Source organism: Arachis hypogaea, chromosome 13 (assembly GCF_003086295.3).
Source record: "Arachis hypogaea cultivar Tifrunner chromosome 13, arahy.Tifrunner.gnm2.J5K5, whole genome shotgun sequence".
NCBI classification, from domain to species: Eukaryota; Viridiplantae; Streptophyta; class Magnoliopsida; order Fabales; family Fabaceae; genus Arachis; species Arachis hypogaea.
Window position 1 is genome coordinate 43,411,710 of NC_092048.1, and position 22,077 is coordinate 43,433,786.

Below are 22,077 nucleotides of genomic sequence, written 5' to 3' on the forward strand. Positions count from 1 at the left end.
AATCCCAATGTATCAACCCGACCAAGAGAAGACATCATTCTTGACCCCAAAAGAAAACTATTGCTATATAGTTATGCCCTTCGGAATCAAGAACGCAAGGGCTACCTACCAAAGACTGATGAACAAAGTCTTCGCCGACCACATCGGAAAGCTAATGGAGGTTTATGTAGACGACATGCTGGTAAAAACACAAAGTGAGGAATCGTTGTTATTAGACCTCACTAAAGTGTTCAACACCATAAGAAAGCATGGTATGCGACTTAACACCGCAAAGTGTACCTTCGCGGTAGAAGCTGACAAATTCCTGGGCTTCATGCTCACCCATAGAGGAATCGAAGCAAACCCAGATAAATGCCAGGCCATACTTCACATGAAGAGTCCGACCTGTGTCAAGGAGGTCCAGCAGCTCAATGGAAGACTAGCAGCTCTGTTTAGGTTCCTAGCTGGATCAGCCTTAAGATCTCTCCCCTTCTATGCAACATTAAGGAAGGGAAAGAGGTTCGAGGGGACCCCAGAATGCGAACAAGCCTTCCAAGATTTCAAAAAATTTATGGGGCAACCACCTGTCCTTACTCGACCTCGGGAAGGTGAAGAGCTCATACTATACCTCGCCGTAGGAAGTCGAGCGATAGCATTAGCACTAGTCAGAGAAGACGAAAATGGGAAACAACCATCTACTTCATCAGTAAGGCTTTACAAGGGACTGAATTAAACTATCAAAAGATAGAAAAATTTGCCTACGCCCTCATACTCACTTCCCGATGACTCTGACCATACTTTCAAGCTCACACCATCAGAGTACGGACCAACCAACACATAAAGATGATCTTACTGAAAACAGACTTAGCTGGAAGAATCCTACAATGGGCAGTCGAGTTGTCCGAATTTGACATCAAGTATGAAGCTCGGACAGCTACTAAATCCCAGTACCTGGCCGACTTCATCGCAGAGTATACTAACACCCCGGGTACCCCCACAAAGTGGAGCCTTTATGTAGATGACTCCTCAAACAAAATCGAGAGAGGTGCAGGCGTCATTTTAGAAATCGATCAGAAAACCCAAATCGAGCTTTCCTTAAAGTTTGAGTTTCCTGCCTCAAATAATCAAGCTGAATATGAAGCACTTCTGGCTGGGTTGAGGCTGGCTAGAAAAGTGGGAGCTCAAAGACTTACCATCTTTAGTGACTCCCAAGTAGTCACTTCACAAACAGAAGGGAGCTATCAAGTTAAGGATCCCACTATGAAAAAATACCTTGACAACACCAAAGAACAGCTCGGACAATTTAAGGGATATGAGGTCCGACACATACCTCGAGAACATAATGCCCGAGCTGATGCACTTTCAAAATTAGCCAACACCAAACCAGGGGGCAATAATAGAAGTCTCATCCAAGAAACACTCCGAAGTCCATCAACCTTGGAGGAAGAAAAGATCCTAGCCATATCAGGACAAGATCAAGGATGGATGACTCCTATAATCAACTACCTCAAGTCAGAAATACTTCCCGCGGACAAAAAAGAGGCAAAAAGGCTAGTACGAGAAGCACAGTACTACACCATAATACAAGACGTCCTATATAAGAGAGGAATCTCTACACCTCTCTTAAAATATGTCCCGACCTCCGCTACAAGGGAAGTCCTTGAAGAAGTCCACAGTGGCATGTGCGGCAATCACCTTGGGGCACAAGCCCTTTTCAAAAAGGTACTCCGAGTTAGGTTCTACTGGTCGACCTTACAAAGGGAAGCAATAGAGTTTGTCAAAACATGCCCACCATGCCAGAGGCACGCCAACTTCCACATAGCTCCACCTGAGGAGCTCATCTGCATTTCTTCACCCTGACCATTCGCAAAGTGGGGGCTCGACCTCCTTGGACCTTTTCCCCAGGGGTCCGGACAAGTCAAGTTTCTCATTATAGGCATAGACTACTTCACAAAGTGGATTGAAGCAGAGCCATTAGCTAAGGCCACCGCCCAAAGAAGTCGAAAATTTCTATACAGAAACATTGTTGCAAGGTTTAGGGTCCCATGCTCCATCACCACAGATAATGGTACTCAATTCACCGACACAGGCTTTAGAAATCGGGTAGCTGATTTAAAAATCAAGCACCAGTTCACCTCTGTGGAGCACCCACAAGCCAATGGACAGACGGAAGCTACCAACAAAGTCATACTGGCCGGGTTAAAATGGAGATTACAGGATGCCAAGGGAGCTTGGGCAGAAGAGCTCCCACAAGTCCTATGGGCATATTGGACAACACCACATTCAACCACTGGAGAATCACCATTCCGACTTGGTTACGGAATAGCGGCAATGATTCCCGCGGAGTTAGAAGAAGGATCTCCTAGGATGATCCTCTACAATAAAGATACCAACCCCCAAGCTCAAAGGGAGGAGCTCGACCTACTTCCAGAAGTCCGAGAAAGAATTCGGATTAGAGAGGAAGCCCTAAAGCATCGAATGGCTCTGAGGTATAATCGGAAGGTAGTCCAGCGAAGCTTCACCACTAATGACCTCATTTTAATCTGAAATGATATCGGAGCAGGTCGGTCAGGAGAAGAGAAGCTAGCAGCTAACTGGAAAGGACCATACCGAGTAGCAGAAGTACTACGGAAAGGTTACTACAAGGTGTCCGACCTCGAAGGGCGAGAGCTACCAAGGTCATGGCATGCCTGTAACCTAAGAAGGTACTATAGCTAGAGAAAAGTAAAGATCTTAGGTCAAGGGGCACTCTTTTTCCTGAAAAGGTTTTTATAATGAGGCGTCAGGCCAAGATCTAAGAAACTGCCCAACTTCTAAGGGTAAGCACTCATATGTACATATATTTATGTTTTTATTTCATTTATTATTCAAATAAAAGTCGCCAATTTCCTAAAAAGTTTCCTACCAAGACGCATTAATCTAAGTGATGAGCGGATATTTTATACGCTTTTTGGGGATAATTTCATATAGTTTTGAGTATGTTTTAGTTAGTTTTTAGTTTATTTCCAGTAGTTTTTAGGAAAAATTCATATTTCTGGACTTTACTATGAGTTGTGTGTTTTTCTGTAATTTCAGGTATTTTTCTGGCTGAAATTGAAGGAGCTGAGCAAAAATCTGATTCAGGCTGAAAAAGGACTGCTAATGCTGTTGGATTCTGACCTCCCTGCACTCAACTTGGATTTTCTGGAGCTACAGAACTCGAAATGGCATGCTTCCAATTGCATTGGAAAGTAGACATCCAGGGCTTTCCAGCAATATATAATAGTCCATACTTTGCACAAGGATAGATGACGTAAACTGGCGTTCAACGCCAGTCCTCTGCCCAATTCTGGCGTCCAGCGCCAGAAAAGGATAAAAAACTGGAGTTGAACGCCCAAATTGGCACAAAAACTGGCGTTCAACTCCACAAATGGCCTCTGCACGTGAATTGCTTAAAGTCTCAGCCCCAGCACACACCAAGTGGGCCCCAGCACACCAAGTGGGCCCCAGAAGTGGATCTCTGCATCATCCATCATAGTCCACTCATATTTTGTAACCCTAGGCTACTGGTTTAGTATTTAAACAACTTTTAGAGACTTATTTTGTATCTCATGACATTTCAGATCTAAACTTTGTATTCTCTGACGGCATGAGTCTCTAAACCCCATTGTTGGGGGTGAGGAGCTCTGCTGTGTCTCGATGAATTAATGCAAGTATTTCTGTTTTCCATTCAAACACGCTTGTTCCTATCTAAGATGTTCATCCGCGCTTAACTGTGATGGAGGTGATGAGCTGTGACACTCATCACCTTCCTTAAATCATGAACGTGTGCCTGACAACCACCTCCGTTCTATATACGATTGAATGAGTATCTCTTAGATTCCTTAATCAGAATCTCCGTGGTATAAGCTAGAACTGATGGCAGCATTCATGAGAATCCGGAAAGTCTAAACCTTGTCTGTGGTATTCCGAGTAGGATTCAAGGATTGAATGACTGTGACGAGCTTCAAACTCATGAAGGCTGGGCGTTAGTGACAGACGCAAAAGGATAGTAAATCCTATTCCAACCGGATCGAGAACCAACCGGTGATTAGCCGTGTTGTGACAGAGCGCGTGAGCGTAGTTTTCACTGGGAGGACGGAAGGTAGCCATTGACAACGGTGATCCACCAACACACAGCTTGCCATAGGAGGGCGTGCGTGCGTGAATCAAAAGACAGAGGAAAGCAGAGATTCAGAAGACAAAGCATCTCCAAAACTCCAACATATTCTCCATTACTGCACAACAAGTAATCTTTAATTTATGTTCTCTTGGTTATTCACAATTCAACTGATAAACATAATTGACTTCCTGACTAAGATTTACAAGATAACCATAGATTGCTTCAAACCAACAATCTCCGTGGGATTCGACCCTTACTCACGTGAGGTATTACTTGGACGACCCAGTGCACTTGCTGGTTAGTGGTACGCGTTGTGAAAAGTGTGATTCACAATTCGTGCACCAAGTTTTTGGCGCCGTTGCCGGGAATTGTTCGTGTTTGAACAACTGACGGATTATTTTGTTGCTTAGATTAGGAAAAATCTTTCTTTTCTTTGGTTTAGAGTCTTTTATTATTTATCCCTTGTTAAAATACTTTAAACTTATAGCTCAGTTATTTAGAACGTGGTGTTTATGTTCATGATAATTGGCTATCATATTTTTTTTAAAAAAAAAAAAACCTTTTTCAAAAATAATTTTTCTATTAAATTCTGTGCCAAACTTTAAGTTTGGTGTTTTCAAAAATAATCTTTCTCAAAATTTTTGAAGGTCCCATAACTCATTTGGCTAGAGCATTAATCTGTGTTCTTGGTAATTGGGTTAGAGTCTTTTATATTCTTTTCAAAACCTTCTTTTTCATAAATAATATTTTCTCTATTAAATTTTGTGACAAACTTAAAGTTTGGTGTTTTCTTGTTGATTTCCCTTTGGTTTTCGAAAATTTTGGTTTGGTTTTCTAAAAATTTTAAGTTTGATGTTCTTTCTTCATGTTCTTGTGTTCTTGTGAGTCTTCAAAGTGTTCTTGAGTTTTCCTTGTGTCTTGATCTTAAAATTTTTAAGTTTGGTGTTCCTTGGTGTTTTCCCTCCAAATTTTTCGAAAACAAGGAGCATTAGATCTAAAAATTTTAAATCTTGTACTATCTTATTATTTTTCTCTCTCCTCACTAAATTCAAAAAAAAAATATCTTTTCAAAATATCTCTTCTAACTTCCTAACTTCTTATCTTTTCAAAATTTGTTTCAACTAACTAACTAACTTTTTGTTTGTTTCTTAACTTTTTCAAAACTACCTAACTAACTCTCCCTCTCTCTAAATTTCGAAAATATCTTCCCTCTTTTTCAAAAATTTCTTTTTTATTAACTAATTAATTTCTTTTTTTCATAAACGAAAAAAAAAAAATTTTCAACTTCAAAATTCAAATTCTTTTTAGTTATTTTATTTAAGTATTTACTTCTTATAAAATAAAATAAATAAAAAGATAAATCAGTCCAAGTTATATCCATAGATCCATCATGGACATAAGTGGAAATGAACAGTCCAGGAGGACTCTGGGGTCATATTCTAACCCCTCTACTGCTTCATATGGGAGTAGCATCTGCATACCCTTCATTGGAGTCAGTAGCTTTGAGTTGAATCCTCAGCTCATTATCATGGTGCAGCAAAGTTGCCAGTATTCCGGTCTTCCACAGGAAGAACCTACAGAGTTTCTGGCACAATTTTTACAAATTGCTGACACAGTACATGATAAGGAAATAGATCAGGATGTCTACAGACTAATTACTGTTTCCATTTGCTGTAAAAGATCAAGCTAAGAGGTGGTTAAATAACCAACCTAAGGCCAGCATAAGAACATGGAAACAGCTGACAGAAAAATTCCTGAATCAATATTTCCCTCCAAAAAGGATGACACAGCTAAGGCTGGACATCCAAGGCTTTAAACAAGGAGATAATGAATCTCTTTATGATGCCTGGGAGAGATACAGAGAGATGCTACGAAAATGCCCCTCTGAAATGTTTTCAGAGTGGGTTCAGTTAGACATCTTCTACTATGGGCTTGCAGAAGGAGCTCAGATGTCTTTAGATTACTCAGCTGGTGGATCTATCCATATGAGAAAGACAATAGAAGAAGCTCAAGAGCTCATTGATACAGTTGCCAGGAATCAGCATCTGTATCTAAGCAGCAACCCTTCAATGAATGAAGAGGTTAAAACAGTAACTGCTGAATTCAGTACTGTAAAACAAGCTGCTGAATTCAATCAGCAATTAGATTTTCTGACAAAGCAGCTAGCTGAATTCAAAGACAGGTTACAGGAGACAAGGATAGCTAATATACATATGGACGAACAGTTTAAGCAAACAAAGCAGCAGCTATCAAAGCAAATAGCAGAAGAATGCCAAGCAGTTCAATTAAGAAGTGGGAAAACATTAAATACCCCACCTCAAGGCATCAAAAATTCAAGAAATGAGCGACCCACCAAAGATTCACCTGAGGACAGTAAGAGCCCAAGGAAAAATAATTCTGGCACTAAAACGCCAGAAAATGGGTGGAAGGCTGGCGCTGAACGCCCAGACCATGCCCAAAACTGGCGTTCAGCGCCAGAAACAAGGCAGGATTGGCGTTCAACGCCAGAAATGGGCAAGAATCTGGCATTGAACGCCTAAATGGGGCAGAATCCAGCGTTGAACGCCCAACAGGGGCATATTTCTGGCGTTCAGGCGCCAGGAACAGACAGTGAGTTGGCGTCTAACGTCACTCCAGCTTCTGACTCTGGTACTCAATTGCCAGTGAGGGATCAGACACACACAAGTGCTGATAACAACCCCTCTAAAAAGGCTTCTTTAACCACTAAGGTTGAGGAATATAAAGCCAAGATACCTTATCCTCAAAAACTCCGGAAAGAGGAGCAGGATAAGCAATTTGCTCGCTTTGCAGATTATCTAAGGACTCTTGAAATAAAGATTCCTTTTGCAGAGGCACTTGAGCAAATACCTTCTTATGCCAAGTTCATGAAAGAGATCTTGAGTCATAAAAAGGAGTGGAGAGAAACAGAAAGAGTTCTCCTCACTGAAGAATGCAGTGCAGTCATTCTGAAAAGCTTTCCTGAAAAGCTTAAAGACCCTGGGAGTTTTCTGATACCATGCATATTGGAAGGTGATTGCACCAAGACAGCCTTATGCGATCTTGGGGAAAGCATCAACCTAATACCTGCATCCACTATCAGGAAGCTTGGCTTAACTGAAGAAGTTAAACCAACCCGGATATGTCTCCAACTTGCTGATGGTTCCACTAAATACCCATCAGGCGTGATTGAGGACATGATTGTCAGAGTTGGGCCATTCGCCTTTCCCACTGACTTTGTTGTGCTGGAAATGGAGGAGCACAAGAGTGCTACTCTCATTCTAGGAAGACCCTTCCTAGCAACTGGACGATCCCTCATTGACGTCCAACAGGGGGAAATAACCCTGAGAGTCAACGATGACGAGTTCAAGTTGAACGCTGTCAAAGCCATGCAGCATCCAGACACATCAACAGACTGCATGAAAGTTGACCTTATTGACTCTTTGGTAGAAGAGATCAACATGGCTGAGAGTCTCGAATCAGAGTTGGAAGACATCTTTAAAGATGTTCAGCCTGATTTGGAGGATTCAGGGGACATGAAAGAGCCTCTGAACTTTCTTCTGAAAGAGGAAAAACCTCCTAAACCAGAGCTCAAGCCACTGCCACCATCCTTGAAATATGCATTTCTAGGAGAAGGTGACACCTTTCCAGTGATCATAAGCTCTGCTTTAAATTCACAGGAAGAGGAAGCACTTATTCAAGTGCTAAGGACACACAAGACAGCTCTTGGGTGGTCCATAGGTGACCTTAAAGGCATAAGCCCAGCTAGATGCATGCACAAAATCCTACTGGAGGATAATGCCAAACCAGTGGTTCAACCACAGAGGCGGCTAAATCCAGCCATGAAGGAAGTGGTGCAGAAAGAGGTCACCAAATTACTAGAGGCTGGGATTATTTATCCCATTTCTGATAGCCCCTGGGTGAGCCCTGTTCAAGTCGTCCCAAAAAAGGGAGGCATGACAGTGATTCATAATGAAAAAAATGAACTGGTTCCTACAAGAACAGTTACAGGGTGGCGCATGTGTATTGACTACAGAAGGCTCAATACAGCCACCAGAAAGGATCATTTTCCTTTACCATTCATAGACCAGATGCTATAGAGACTAGCAGGTCATGATTATTACTGCTTTTTGGATGGCTATTCAGGCTTTAACCAGATTGCAGTGGATCCCCAGGATCAAGAGAAAACAGCATTCACATGTCCATCTGGAGTGTTTGCTTATAGAAGGATGCCATTTGGGCTATGTAATGCGCCTGCAACCTTCCAGAGATGCATGCTCTCTATTTTCTCTGACATGGTGGAAAAATTTCTGGAAGTCTTCATGGATGACTTCTCAGTATATGGAGACTCATTCAGCTCCTGTCTTGATCACCTGAAACTTGTTCTGAAAAGATGCCAAGAAACCAACCTAGTTTTAAATTGGGAAAAGTGTCACTTCATGGTGACTGAAGGAATTGTTCTTGGGCATAAAATCTCAAACAAGGGAATAGAGGTGGATCAAGCAAAAATAGAGGTAATTGAAAAATTACCACCACCTGCCAATGTTAAGGCAATCAGAAGCTTTCTGGGGCATGCAGGATTCTATAGGAGGTTTATAAAGGATTTTTCAAAAATCGCAAAACCTCTAAGCAATCTGTTAGCTGCTGACACGCCATTTGTGTTTGACACAGCATGCCTGCAGGCGTTTGAAACGCTGAAAGCTAAGCTGGTCACAGCACCAGTCATTTCTGCACCAGACTGGACATTGCCATTTGAGTTAATGTGTGATGCCAGTGATCATGCCATTGGTGCAGTATTGGGACAGAGGCATGACAAGCTTCTGCATGTCATTTATTATGCCAGTCGCGTTCTAAATGATGCCCAGAAAAATTACACAACCACAGAAAAAGAACTACTTGCAGTGGTTTACGCCATTGACAAGTTCAGATCATACTTAGTAGGATCAAAAGTGATTGTGTATATTGACCATGCTGCTCTTAAATATCTACTCACAAAGCAGGATTCAAAACCCAGGCTCATCAGATGGGTATTGCTTCTGCAAGAGTTTGATATAGAAATAAGAGACAGAAAAGGGACAGAGAACCAAGTGGCTGATCATCTGTCCCGGATAGAGCCAGTGGAAGGGACGTCCCTCCCCTTTCTTGAGATCTCTGAGATGTTCCCTGATGAGCATCTATTTGCCATTTAGAAAGCACCATGGTTTGCCGATATTGCAAACTATAAAGCTGCACGGTTCATACCCAAGGAGTACAATAGAATACAAAAGAAGAAATTAGTCACTGATGCAAAGTACTACTTGTGGGATGAACCCTATCTCTTTAAGAGATGTGCAGACGGAATTATCCGTAGGTGTGTCCCCAGAGAGGAAGCACAGAGAATCCTATGGCATTGCCACGGATCTCAATATGGAGGCCATTTCGGAGGTGAGCGAACAGCCACCAAGGTCCTCCAATGTGGCTTCTATTGGCCCACACTCTATAAAGATTCCCGAGAGTTTGTACGTAATTGTGACAGTTGCCAAAGAGCTGGTAATCTGCCTCATGGTTACGCCATGCCTCAACAAGGAATCTTGGAAATTGAGTTATTTGACGTATGGGGAATTGACTTCATGGGACCTTTTCCACCATCATATTCAAACACTTATATTCTGGTGGCAGTTGACTATGTATCAAAATGGGTTGAGGCTATTGCCACACCCACCAATGATACTAAAACAGTGCTGAAGTTCCTCCAGAAACATATCTTTAGCAGGTTTGGTGTCCCTAGAGTGTTAATCAGTGATGGGGGCACTCACTTCTGCAATAAACAGCTTTACTCTGCCATGGTTCGGTATGGAATTCGCCACAAGGTGGCCACTCCATATCATCCACAAACCAATGGGCAAGCTGAAGTCTCTAACAGAGAATTAAAGAGAATCCTGGAACGGACAGTAAATACCCGTAGAAAGGATTGGGCACGAAGCTTGGATGATGCTCTGTGGGCTTACAGAACAGCATTCAAGACCCCTATAGGGACCTCTCCATACCAACTCGTGTATGGTAAGGCATGTCACCTGCCCGTGGAACTGGAACACAAGGCCTACTGGGCAACCAGATTCCTAAACTTTGATGCCAAACTAGCAGGAGAAAAACGATTGCTCCAGCTAAATGAGCTAGAGGAATTCAGATTCACAGCTTTCGAAAATGCCAAGCTTTATAAAGAAAAATAAAAAAAATGGCATGACAGAAAGCTGTCATCTAGAATCTTTGAACCAGGACAGAAGGTTCTGTTGTTTAACTCTAGACTCAGGCTATTCCCCGGGAAACTAAAATCCCGGTGGAGGGGACCATACGTGATTACAAGTGTATCACCATATGGTTATGTGGAGCTTCAAGATATTGATTCTGATAAGAAGTTCATTGTCAATGGACAGAGAATCAAGCATTATCTTGAGGGCAACATTGAGCAAGAATGCTCAAGGCTGAAGCTAGATTAAAAGCTCAGCAAGGTCCAGCTAAAGACAATAAAGAAGCGCTTGCTGGGAGGCAACCCAGCCATGGGGCAACAATCCTCTAAGCATTTTGCCCTATTTTTATTTTTATTTGTTTATATAAAGTTCACTGACACTAAGGTAAAGAATCATTTGCATAAGTTTACAGGGTTACAGAAGGAATCTACACACAAAACAGAGATAGGGAGCTTACTGGCAAGAAAACGCCAGTGAAGGCCATTTTGGGCGTTCAGCGCCCAAAATGGGCATCCAGTGGGCGCTGAACGCCAGTAAGGATAGCTATCTGGCGTTCAACGCCAGAAAAGGGCAACAACTGGGCGTTGAACGCCCAGGAGAGCAGCATTTGGGCGTTGAACGCCCAAAACAGGCAGTGTTTGGGCGTTCAAACGCCAGGATGGTGGGGAGGAGCTCTCCTTCTACCCATCTCCTTCTTTTTCTTTTGCTTGAGGACAAGCAAAGCTCTAAGTTTGGTGTGCTTATCCGTGATCACTAAGATCATGGCCCCTAAAGGAAAACAACCCACTCCAAGAGGAGCAAGGGCGTGATTTAAAGGAACTGAAGCGCCAGAAATTCTCTCTTGAAGGACCAAGCACCTCACAGACTAGAGGAACATCCACTTCCCAAACCTCAAGGTTGTTGAGTTCTAATCTTAGCCTTAACTCTGTGATAACTGTTCTTATTTTAATTTTACCTTAGGAGTCATATAGTAGTAATTAGTATCTATTTTGATTTTATCTCCAATTAAGCTATAGTTTATTTTTCTCATCATCAGCAAACATGAATAAAGTAGTAGATCTTTTGAATAAGAAGCAATAAAATTTCGAGTTTTAATAAGAGAAATTCTAATTAGTTAAATGTGGTGGCAATGCTTTCTGTCTTCTGAATGAATGCTTGAACAGTGCATATATCTTTTGAATTTGTTGTTTAAGACTGTTAAATATATTGGCTCTTGAAAGAATGATGAACATGAGATTCAGAGGTTGAACGAGGACTGCTGATGCTGTTGGATTCTGACCTCCCTGCACTCAAAATGGATTTTCTAGAGCTACAGAACTCAAAATGGCGCGCTTCTAATTGTGTTGGAAAGTCGACATCCAGGGCTTTCCAGCAATATATAATAGTCCATACTTTGGCCAAGAATAGACAACGTAAATTGGCGTTCAACGCCAGCTTTCTGCCCAATTCTGGCGTCCAGCGCCAGAAAAGGATCCAAAACCAGAGTTGAACGCCAAAAATGGCACAAAACCTGGCGTTCAACTCCACAAATGGCCTCTGCACGTGTAAAGTTAAAGCTCAGCCCAAGCACACACCAAGTGGGCCCCGGAAGTGAATTTATGCATCAATTACTTACTCATGTAAACCCTAGTGACTAGTTTATTATAAATAGGACCTTTTACTATTGTATTAGACATCAAGGGATTGTATTTTGATCCTGTGATCACGTTTTGGGGGCTGGCAATCTCGGCCATGCCTGGACCTACACTTATGTATTTTCATACGGTAGAGTTTCTACACTCCATAGATTAAGGTGTGGAGCTCTGCTGTTCCTCAAAGATTAATGCAAAGTACTACTGTTTTCTATTCAATTCATCTTATTTCGCTTCTAAGATATCCATTCGCACCCAAGAACGTGATGAAGGTGATGATTATATGTGACGCTCATCACCATTCTCCCCTATGAACACGTGCCTGACAAATACTTCCGTTCTACATGAAATAAGCTAGAATGAATATCTCTTAGATTTCCTCATCAGAATCTTCGTGGCGTAAGCTAGAATGATGGCGGCATTCAAGAGAATCCGGAAAGTCTAAACCTTGTCTGTGGTATTCCGAGTAGGATTCAATGATTGAATGACTGTGACGAGCTTCAAACTCGCGATTGCTGGGCGTTAGTGACAGACGCAAAAGAATCAATGGATTCTATTCCGACATGATCGAGAACCGACAGATGAATAGCCGTGCTGTGACAGAGCATGTTAGCATATTATTTACTGAGAGGAGGGGATGTAGCCACTGACAACGGTGATGCCCTTGCATAAAGCCAGCCATGGAAAGGAATAAGACTGATTGGATGAAGATAGCAGGAAAGCAGAGGTTCAGAGGAACAAAAAGTATCTCCATTCGCTTATCTGAAATTCCTACCAATGATTTACATAAGTACCTCTATCCCTATCTTATTGTATAATATTCGAAAACACCATTATCACTTTATATCTGCCTGACTGAGATTTACAAGGTGACCATAGCTTGCTTCATACCAACAATCTCCGTGGGATTCGACCCTTACTCACGTAAGGTATTACTTGGACGACCCAGTGCACTTGCTGGTTAGTTGTATCGAAGTTGTGACAATTATGTATTGAGATCAGAGCACCAAGTTGCTCACGTTGCCGGGGATTGTTTGAGCCTGGACATAACAATTTCGTGCACCAAGTTTTTGGCGCCGTTGCCGGGGATTGTTCGAGTTTGGACAACTGACGGCTCATCCTGTTGCTCAGATTAGGTAATTTTCTTTTTGTTTTCTTTTCAAAAATATTTCAAAAAATTTCTCATCTGTTTTCGAAAAAAAATAAAAATGTTTTCAAAAATTTTATTCAAGATTTTTAAGAATGAATTCTAGTGTTTCATGAAGCATGTGAAGCCTGGCTGGCTGTAAAGCCATGTCTAAATTCTTTTGGACTGAGGCTTCCAAACCATCAGAGGTAAGTTACATACTTGATAAATGATGAGCAGCAATTTGTTATCAAGATCAATATACTCTGGTGTTAAATGCTGAAGCTTGGCTGGCCATTGGCCATGTCTAGTGTTTTGGACTGGAGCTTTCTTTGAAAGCTTGGCTGGCTAGTGAGCCATGTCTAATTCCTGGACTGAAGCTTTAGACTAAGAATGCAAGATTCCTGGAATTCATATTAAAAATTTTGGAATCCTTATTTTTCTTTTTTCAATTAATTTTTCGAAAAAAATCTAAAAAAAATTAGAAAATCATAAAAATCAAAAATATTTTCTGTTTCTTGTTTGAGTCTTGAGTCACATTATAAGTTTGGTGTCACTTGCATATGCATCTTGCATTTTTTCGAAAATATCATGCATTCATAGTGTTCTTCATGATCTTCAAGTTGTTCTTGGTAAGTCTTCTTGTTTGATCTTGATGATTTTTTGTTTTGTGTCTTTTCATGTTTATCATATGCATTCTTGAATTCTTAGTGCATAAGCATTAAAGAATTCTAAGTTTGGTGTCTTACATGTTTTCTTTGCATTAAAAATTTTTCAAAATTGTGTCTATGATGTTCATCGTGACATTCATAGTGTTCTTGGTGTTCATCTTGACATTCATAGCATTCTTGCATGCATCACATGTTTTGATCTAAAAATTTCATGCATTGCATTTTTTTGTGTTTTTCTCTCTCATCATAAAAATTCAAAAATCAAAAAAATATCTTTCCCTTTTTCTCTCATCAAATTCGAAAATTTGGATTGACTTTTTCAAAAATTTTTAAAATCAAATTGTTTCTCATGAGTCAAATCAAATTTTCAATTTGAAAATCTTATCTTTTTCAAAATCTTTTTCAAAAATCAAATCTTTTTCAAAATTCTTAGTTATTTTCGAAAATTCCAAAAATATTTTTCAAAAATCTTTTTCTTATTTTTATACCATATTTTCGAAAATAACAATAACAATTAATGTTTTGATTCAAAAATTTGAAGTTTGTTACTTGCTTGTTAAGAAAGATTCAAACTTTAAGTTCTAGAATCATATCTTGTGATTTCTTATGAATCAAGTCATTAATTGAGATTTTAAAAATTAAAATCTTTTTCAAAAACTAACTTCTATCATATCTTTTAAAAAATATCTTCTTATCTTATCTTTTTCAAAAATATCTTTTCAAAATATCTTTTCTAACTTCCTAACTTCTTATCTTTTCAAAATTTGTTTCAACTAACTAACTAACTTTTTGTTTGTCTCTTAACTTTTTCAAAACTACCCAACTAACTCTCTCTCTCTAATTTTCGAAAATATCTTCCCTCTTTTTCAAAAATTTCTTTTTTATTAACTAATTATTTTTATTTTTTCGAAAAAAATACTAACAATTTTCAAAAACCAATTTTCAAAAATCACTAACTCCTTTTCAAAAATAATTTTCGAAAATTCCCTCCTTCTCTCTCATCTTATTCTATTTATTCATTCATATCCTAACATCTCATCTCACATCTCTTCCATCCGTACAGTTGTGTTTCTTCCTTTACATCACATTCTTTGTCTCCCCCTCTTTTCTTCCACTCACAAAGGGATCCCTATACTGTGGTATAAAGGATCTCTATTATTATTATTATTATTTTTCTGTGCCTTCTTCTTTGTCATATGAGCAGGAGCAAGGATAAGAACATTCTTGTGAAAGCAGATCCAGAACCTGAAAGGACTCTGAAGAGAAAATTAAGAGAAGCTAAAATACAACAATCCAAAGATAACCTTTCAGAAATTTTCGAACAGGCAGAGGAGATGGCAGCCGAAAATAATAATAATGTAAGGAAGATGCTTGGTGACTTTACTGCACCTAATTCCAATTTACATGGAAGAAGCATCTCCATTCCTGCCATTGGAGCAAACAACTTTGAGCTGAAACCTCAATTAGTTTCTCTGATGCAGCAGAACTGCAAGTTTCATGGACTTCCATCTGAAGATCCTTTTCAGTTCTTGACTGAATTCTTGCAGATATGTGATACTGTTAAGACTAATGGAGTAGATCCTGAAGTCTACAGGCTCATGCTTTTCCCTTTTGCTGTGAGAGACAGAGCTAGATTATGGTTGGATTCTCAACCCAAAGACAGCCTGAACTCTTGGGATAAGCTGGTCACGGCTTTCTTAGCCAAGTACTTTCCTCCTCAAAAGCTGAGCAAGCTTAGAGCTGATGTTCAAACCTTCAGACAGAAAGAAGGTGAATCCCTCTATGAAGCTTGGGAAAGATACAAACAGTTGACCAAAAAGTGTCCTTCTGACATGCTATCAGAATGGACCATCCTGGATATATTCTATGATGGTCTGTCTGAGTTATCTAAGATGTCATTGGATACCTCTGTAGGTGGATCCATTCACCTAAAGAAAACGCCTGCAGAAGCTCAAGAACTCATTGACATGGTTACTAATAACCAGTTCATGTACACTTCTGAAAGGAATCCTGTAAGCAATGGGACGCCTATGAAGAAGGGAGTTCTTGAAGTTGATACTCTGAATGCCATATTGGCTCAGAATAAAATATTGACTCAGCAAGTCAATATGATCTCTCAGAGTCTGCATGGAATGCAAGCTGCATCCAACAGTACTCAAGAGGCATCTTCTGAAGAAGAAGCTTATGATCCTGAGAACCTTGCAATAGTAGAGGTAAATTACTTAGGTGAACCTTATGGAAACACCTATAACTCAACATGGAGAAATCATCCAAATTTCTCATGGAAGGATCAAAAGCCCCAACAAGGCTTTAATAATGGTGGAAGAAACAGGTTTAGCAATAGCAAGCCTTTTCCATCATCAACTCAGCAACAGACAGAGAACTCTGAACAAAATGCTTCTAATTTAGCAAATCTAGTCTCTGATCTATCTAAGGCCACTGTAAGTTTCATGAATGAAACAAGGTCTTCCATTAGAAATTTGGAAGCACAAGTGGGCCAGCTGAGTAAAAGGATCACTGAAATCCCTCCTAGTACTCTCCCAAGCAATACAGAAGAGAATCCAAAAGGAGAGTGCAAGGCCATTGACATAAGTGCCATGGCCGAACCTGTGAGGAGAAGAGAGGACGTGAATCCCAAGGAGGAAGACCTCCTGGGACGTCCAGTGACCAATAAGGAGCTTCCCTCTGAGGAACCAAAGGACTCTGAGGCTCATCTAGAGACCATAGAGATTCCATTGAACCTCCTTATGCCCTTCATGAGCTCTGATGAGTATTCCTCTTCTGAAGAGAATGAGGATGTCACTGAAGAGCAAACTGCCAAGTTTCTTGGTGCAATCATGAAGCTGAATGCCAAATTGTTTGGCATTGATGCTTGGGAAGTTGAACCTCCCTTGTTCATCAATGAACTAAGTGATCTGGATCAACTGACATTGCCTCAGAAGAGACAGGATCCTGGAAAGTTCATAATACCCTGTACCATAGGCACCATGATCTTTAAGGCTCTGTGTGACCTTGGTTCAGGAATAAACCTCATGCCCCTCTCTGTAATAGAGAAACTGGGAATCTATGGGGTGCAAGCTGCTAAAATCTCACTAGAGATGGCAGACAGCTCAAGAAGACAGGCTTATGGACAAGTAGAAGATGTATTAGTAAAGGTTGAGGGCCTTTACATACCTACTGATTTCATAGTCCTGGATACTGGAAAGGAAGAGGATGAATCCATCATCCTAGGAAGACCTTTCCTGGCCATAGCAAGAGCTGTGATTGATGTTGACAGAGGTGAAATAGTCCTTCAATGGAATGAGAACTCCCTTGTATTCAAAATTCAAGGATCTCCCTCTGCAACCATGGAGAGGAAGCTTGAAAAGCTTCTCTCAAAGCAGAGTCAACCAGAGCCCCCACAGTCAAACTCTAAGTTTGGTGTTGGGAGGCCACAACCAAACTCTAAGTTTGGTGTTGAACTCCCATATCCAAACTCTAAGTTTGGTGTTGGAGAGTTTCAACAAAGCTCTGCACATCTGTGAGGCTCCATGAGAGCCCACTGTCAAGCTATTGACATTAAAGAAGCGCTTGTTGGGAGGCAACCCAATGTTTATCTAATTCTTATTTTTATTGTTTTTCGTGTTTTCTTAGGTTCATGATCATGTGGAGTCACAAAATAAATAGAAAAATTAAAAACGGAATCAAAAACAGCAGAAGAAAAATCACACCCTGGAGGAGCATCTGTCTGGCGTTCAGCGCCAGAACAGAGCATGGTTCTGGCGCTGAACGCCCAAAATGGGCAGCTTCTGGGTGCTGAACGCCAGAACAGGCATGGTTCTGGCGTTCAACGCCAGAAATGGCACACAAATGGGCGTTGAACGCCCAAAATGGCCACCAACCTGGCGCTGAACGCCCAGAGTTGGATACAAAGGCATTTTTACATGCCTAAGGGGTGCAGGGATGTAAATCCTTAAAAACCTCAGGATCTGTGGACCCCACAGGATCCACTCAGGATCTGTGGACCCCACAGGATCCCCACCTACCTCCACTCACTTCTTCTCACCACTCTCTTTCACACAACCCCATAAACACTCTTCCCTAAAAATCCCTTCACCAATCACCTCAAACTCTCTTCCCCATCACCTCTTCACCACTCACATCCATCCTCTCTTCCCCATAAACCTACCTCATAAACTCCACCTACCTTCAAAATTCAAAACCAATTTCCCACCCAAACCCACCCATATGGCCGAAACCTTTCCCCCCCTCCCTTCCCTATATAAAGACCTCCATTCTTCATCAAATTCACACAACACACCCCTCTACACTCTCCTTGGCCGAAACCACATCTCCCTCTCCCTCTCCATATTTCTTCTTCTTCTTCTTCTTCTTCTATTCTTTTGTTTATTGCTCGAGGGCGAGCAATATTCTAAGTTTGGTGTGGTAAAAGCATAGCTTTTTTGTTTTTCCATTACCATTGATGGCATCAAAGACCGGAGAATCCTCTAGAAGAGGGAAAGGGAAGATAAAAGCTTCCACATCCGAGTCATGGGAGATGGAAAGGTTCATCTCCAAAGCCCATCAAGACCACTTCTATGATGTTGTGGCCAAGAAGAAGGTGATCCCTGAGGTCCCTTTTAAACTCAAAAGAAATGAGTATCCGGAGATCCGACATGAAATTCAAAGAAGAGGTTGGAAAGTTCTAACAAATCCCATCCAACAAGTCGGCATCCTAATGGTTCAAGAGTTCTATGCCAATGCATGGATCACCAAGAACCATGATAAAAGTAAGAACCCGGATCCAAAGAACTATGTTACAATGGTTCGGGGGAAATACTTAGATTTTAGTCCGGAGAATGTGAGGTTGGCGTTCAACTTGCCATACATGGAAGAGAACGCACGCCCCTACACAAGGAGAGTCAACTTTGATCAAAGGTTGGACCAAGTCCTTATGGACATATGTGTAGAAGGAGCTCAATGGAAGATTGACTCCAAAGGCAAGCCGGTTCAACTAAGAAGATTGGACCTCAAGCCTATAGCTAGAGGATGGTTGGAGTTTATTCAATGCTCAATCATTCCCACTAGCAACCGGTCTGAAGTTACTATAGACCGGGCCATCATGATCCATAGCATCATGATTGGAGAAGAGGTGGAAGTTCATGAGATTATACCTCAAGAACTCTACAAGGTGGCTGACAAGTCCTCCACTATGGCAAGGTTAGCCTTTCCTCACCTCATTTGCCACCTATGCAATTCAGCTGGGATTGACATAGAGGGAGATATCCTCATCAAAGAGGACAAGCCCATCACTAAGAAAAAATGGAGCAAGCAAGAGAGCCCAGTCATGGAGCTCAAGAGGCGCAAGAAGCTCATCACCATGAGATTCCGGAAATGCCTCAAATGCACTTTCCTCCACAAAACTATTGGGAGCAAATCAACACCTCCCTAGGAGAATTGAGTTCCAATATGGGACAACTAAGGGTGGAACATCAAGAGCACTCCATCATGCTCCATGAAATAAGAGAAGATCAAAAAGCAATGAGGGAGGAGCAACAAAGACAAGGAAGAGACATAGAAGAGCTCAAGGACATCATTGGTTCCTCAAGAAGGAAACGCCACCATCACTAAGGTGGATTCATTCCTTGTTCTTATTTCTTCTGTTTTTCGTTTTCTATGTTATGTGCTTATCTATGTTTGTGTCTTCATTACATGATCATTAGTAGTTAGTAAACTCTGTCTTAAAGATATGAATGTCCTATGAATCCATCACCTCTCTTAAAAGAAAAATGTTTTAATTCAAAAGAACAAGAAGTACATGAGTTTCAAATTTATCCTTGAACTTAGTTTAATTATATTGATGTGGTGACAATGCTTCTTGTTTTCTGAATGTATGTTTGAACAGTGCATATGCCTTTTGAAGTGTTGTTTAAGAATGTTAAATATGTTGGCTCTTGAAAGAATGATGACTAGGAGACATGTTATTCGATAATCTGAAAAATCATAAAAATGATTCTTGAAGCAAGAAAAAGCAGCAAAGAACAAAGCTTGCAGAAAAAAAAAAAGAAAAAAAAAATAGGCGAAAAAAAATTTGTAGAAAAAAAAAATAGAAAGAAAAAGCAAGCAGAAAAAGCCAATAACCCTTAAAACCAAAAGGCAAGGGCAAATAAAAAGGATCCCAAGGCTTTGAGCATCAGTGGATAGGAGGGCCTAAAGGAATAAAATCCTGGTCTAAGCGGCTAAACCAAGCTGTCCCTAACCATGTGCTTGTGGCGTGTAGGTGTCAAGTGAAAACTTGAAACTGAGCGGTTAAAGTCAAGGTCCAAAGCAAAAGAAGAGTGTGCTTAAGAACCCTGGACACCTCTAATTGGGGACTTTAGCAAAGCTGAGTCACAATCTGAAAAGGTTCACCCAATTATGTGTCTGTGGCATTTATGTATCCGGTGGTAATACTGGAAAACAAAGTGCTTAGGGCCACGGCCAAGACTCATAAAGAAGCTGTGTTCAAGAATCATCATACTGAACTAGGAGAGCCAATAACACTATTCGAAATCTGAAGTTCCTATAGATGCCAATCATTCTAAACTTCAATGGATAAAGTGAGATGCCAAAACTATTCAAGAGGCAAAAAGCTATAAGTCCCGCTCATATGATTGAAGCTCTGTTTCATTGATAGTTTGGAATTTATAGTATATTCTCTTCTTTTTATCCTATTTGATTTTTAGTTGCTTGGGGACAAGCAACAATTTAAGTTTGGTGTTGTGATGAGCGGATAATTTATACGCTTTTTGGCATTGTTTTTAGTATGTTTTTAGTAGGATCTAGTTACTTTTAGGGATGTTTTCATTAGTTTTTATGTTAAATTCACATTTCTGGACTTTACTATGAGTTTGTGTGTTTTTCTGTGATTTCAGGTATTTTCTGGCTGAAATTGAGGGACTTGAGCAAAAATCAGATTCAGAGGTTGAAAAAGGACTGCTGATGCTGTTGGATTCTGACCTCCCTGCACTCAAAGTGGATTTTCTGGAGCTACAGAACTCGAAATGGCGCGCTTCCAATTGCGTTGGAAAGTAGACATCCAGGGCTTTCCAGAAATGTATAATAGTCTATACTTTGGCCAAGAATAGACGACGTAAACTGGCGTTCAACGCCAGCTCTCTGCCCAAATCTGGCGTCCAGCGCCAGAAAAGGATCCAAAACCAGAGTTGAACGCCAGAAATGGATCAAAATCTGGCGTTCAACTCCACAAATGGTCTCTGCACGTGGAAAGTTAAGGCTCGGCCCAATCACACACCAAGTGGGCCCAGGAAGTGGATTTATGCATCAATTACTTACTCATGTAAACCCTAGTGACTAGTTTATTATAAATAGGACCTTTTACTAGTCTTTTTGACCATCTTTGAACACATTGTTCTTAGACCATAGGGGCTGGCCACACGGCCATGCCTGGACCTTCACTTATGTATTTTCATACGGTAGAGTTTCTACACTCCATAGATTAAGGTGTGGAGCTCTGCTGTTCCTCAAAGATTAATGAAAGTACTACTGTTTTCTATTCAATTCATCTTATTTCGCTTCTAAGATATCCATTCGCACCCAAGAACGTGATGAAGGTGATGATTATGTGTGACGCTCATCACCATCTCCCCTACGAACACGTGCCCGACAAACACCTCCGTTCTACATGAAATAAAGCTAGAATGAATATCTCTTAGATCTCCTAACCAGAATCTTCGTGGCGTAAGCTAGAATGATGGCGGCATTCAAGAGAATCCGGAAGGTCTAAACCTTGTCTGTGGTATTCTGAGTAGGATTCAATGATTGAATGACTGTGACGAGCTTCAAACTCGCGAGTGCTGGGCGTTAGTGATAGACGCAAAAGGAGGGTGAATCCTATTCCAGCATGATCGGGAACCGACAGATGAATAGCCGTGCCGTGACAGGGTACGTGAGCATATTATTCACTGAGAGGAGGGGATGTAGCCACTGACAACGGTGATGCCCTTGCATAAAGCCAGCCATGGAAAGGAGTAAGACTGATTGGATGAAGATAGCAGGAAAGCAGAGGTTCAGAGGAACGAAAAGTATCTCCATTCGCTTATCTGAAATTCCTACCAATGATTTACATAAGTACCTCTATCCCTATCTTATTGTATAATATTCGAAAACACCATTATCACTTTATATCTGCCTGACTGAGATTTACAAGGTGACCATAGCTTGCTTCATACCAACAATCTCCGTGGGATTCGACCCTTACTCACGTAAGGTATTACTTGGACGACCCAGTGCACTTGCTGGTTAGTTGTATCGAAGTTGTGACAAT

The 22,077-nt window shown here is 40.9% G+C and overlaps 1 non-coding gene across 1 annotated transcript; it reads right to left on the reverse strand.

Moving 5' to 3' along the window:
* Positions 1-15,502: 15,502 nt before the first annotated feature.
* Positions 15,503-15,606, reverse strand: LOC112739134 (small nucleolar RNA R71). Its single transcript, XR_003170073.1, has one exon. It is a non-coding gene; the product is annotated as a small nucleolar RNA R71 (small nucleolar RNA).
* Positions 15,607-22,077: the final 6,471 nt, after the last annotated feature.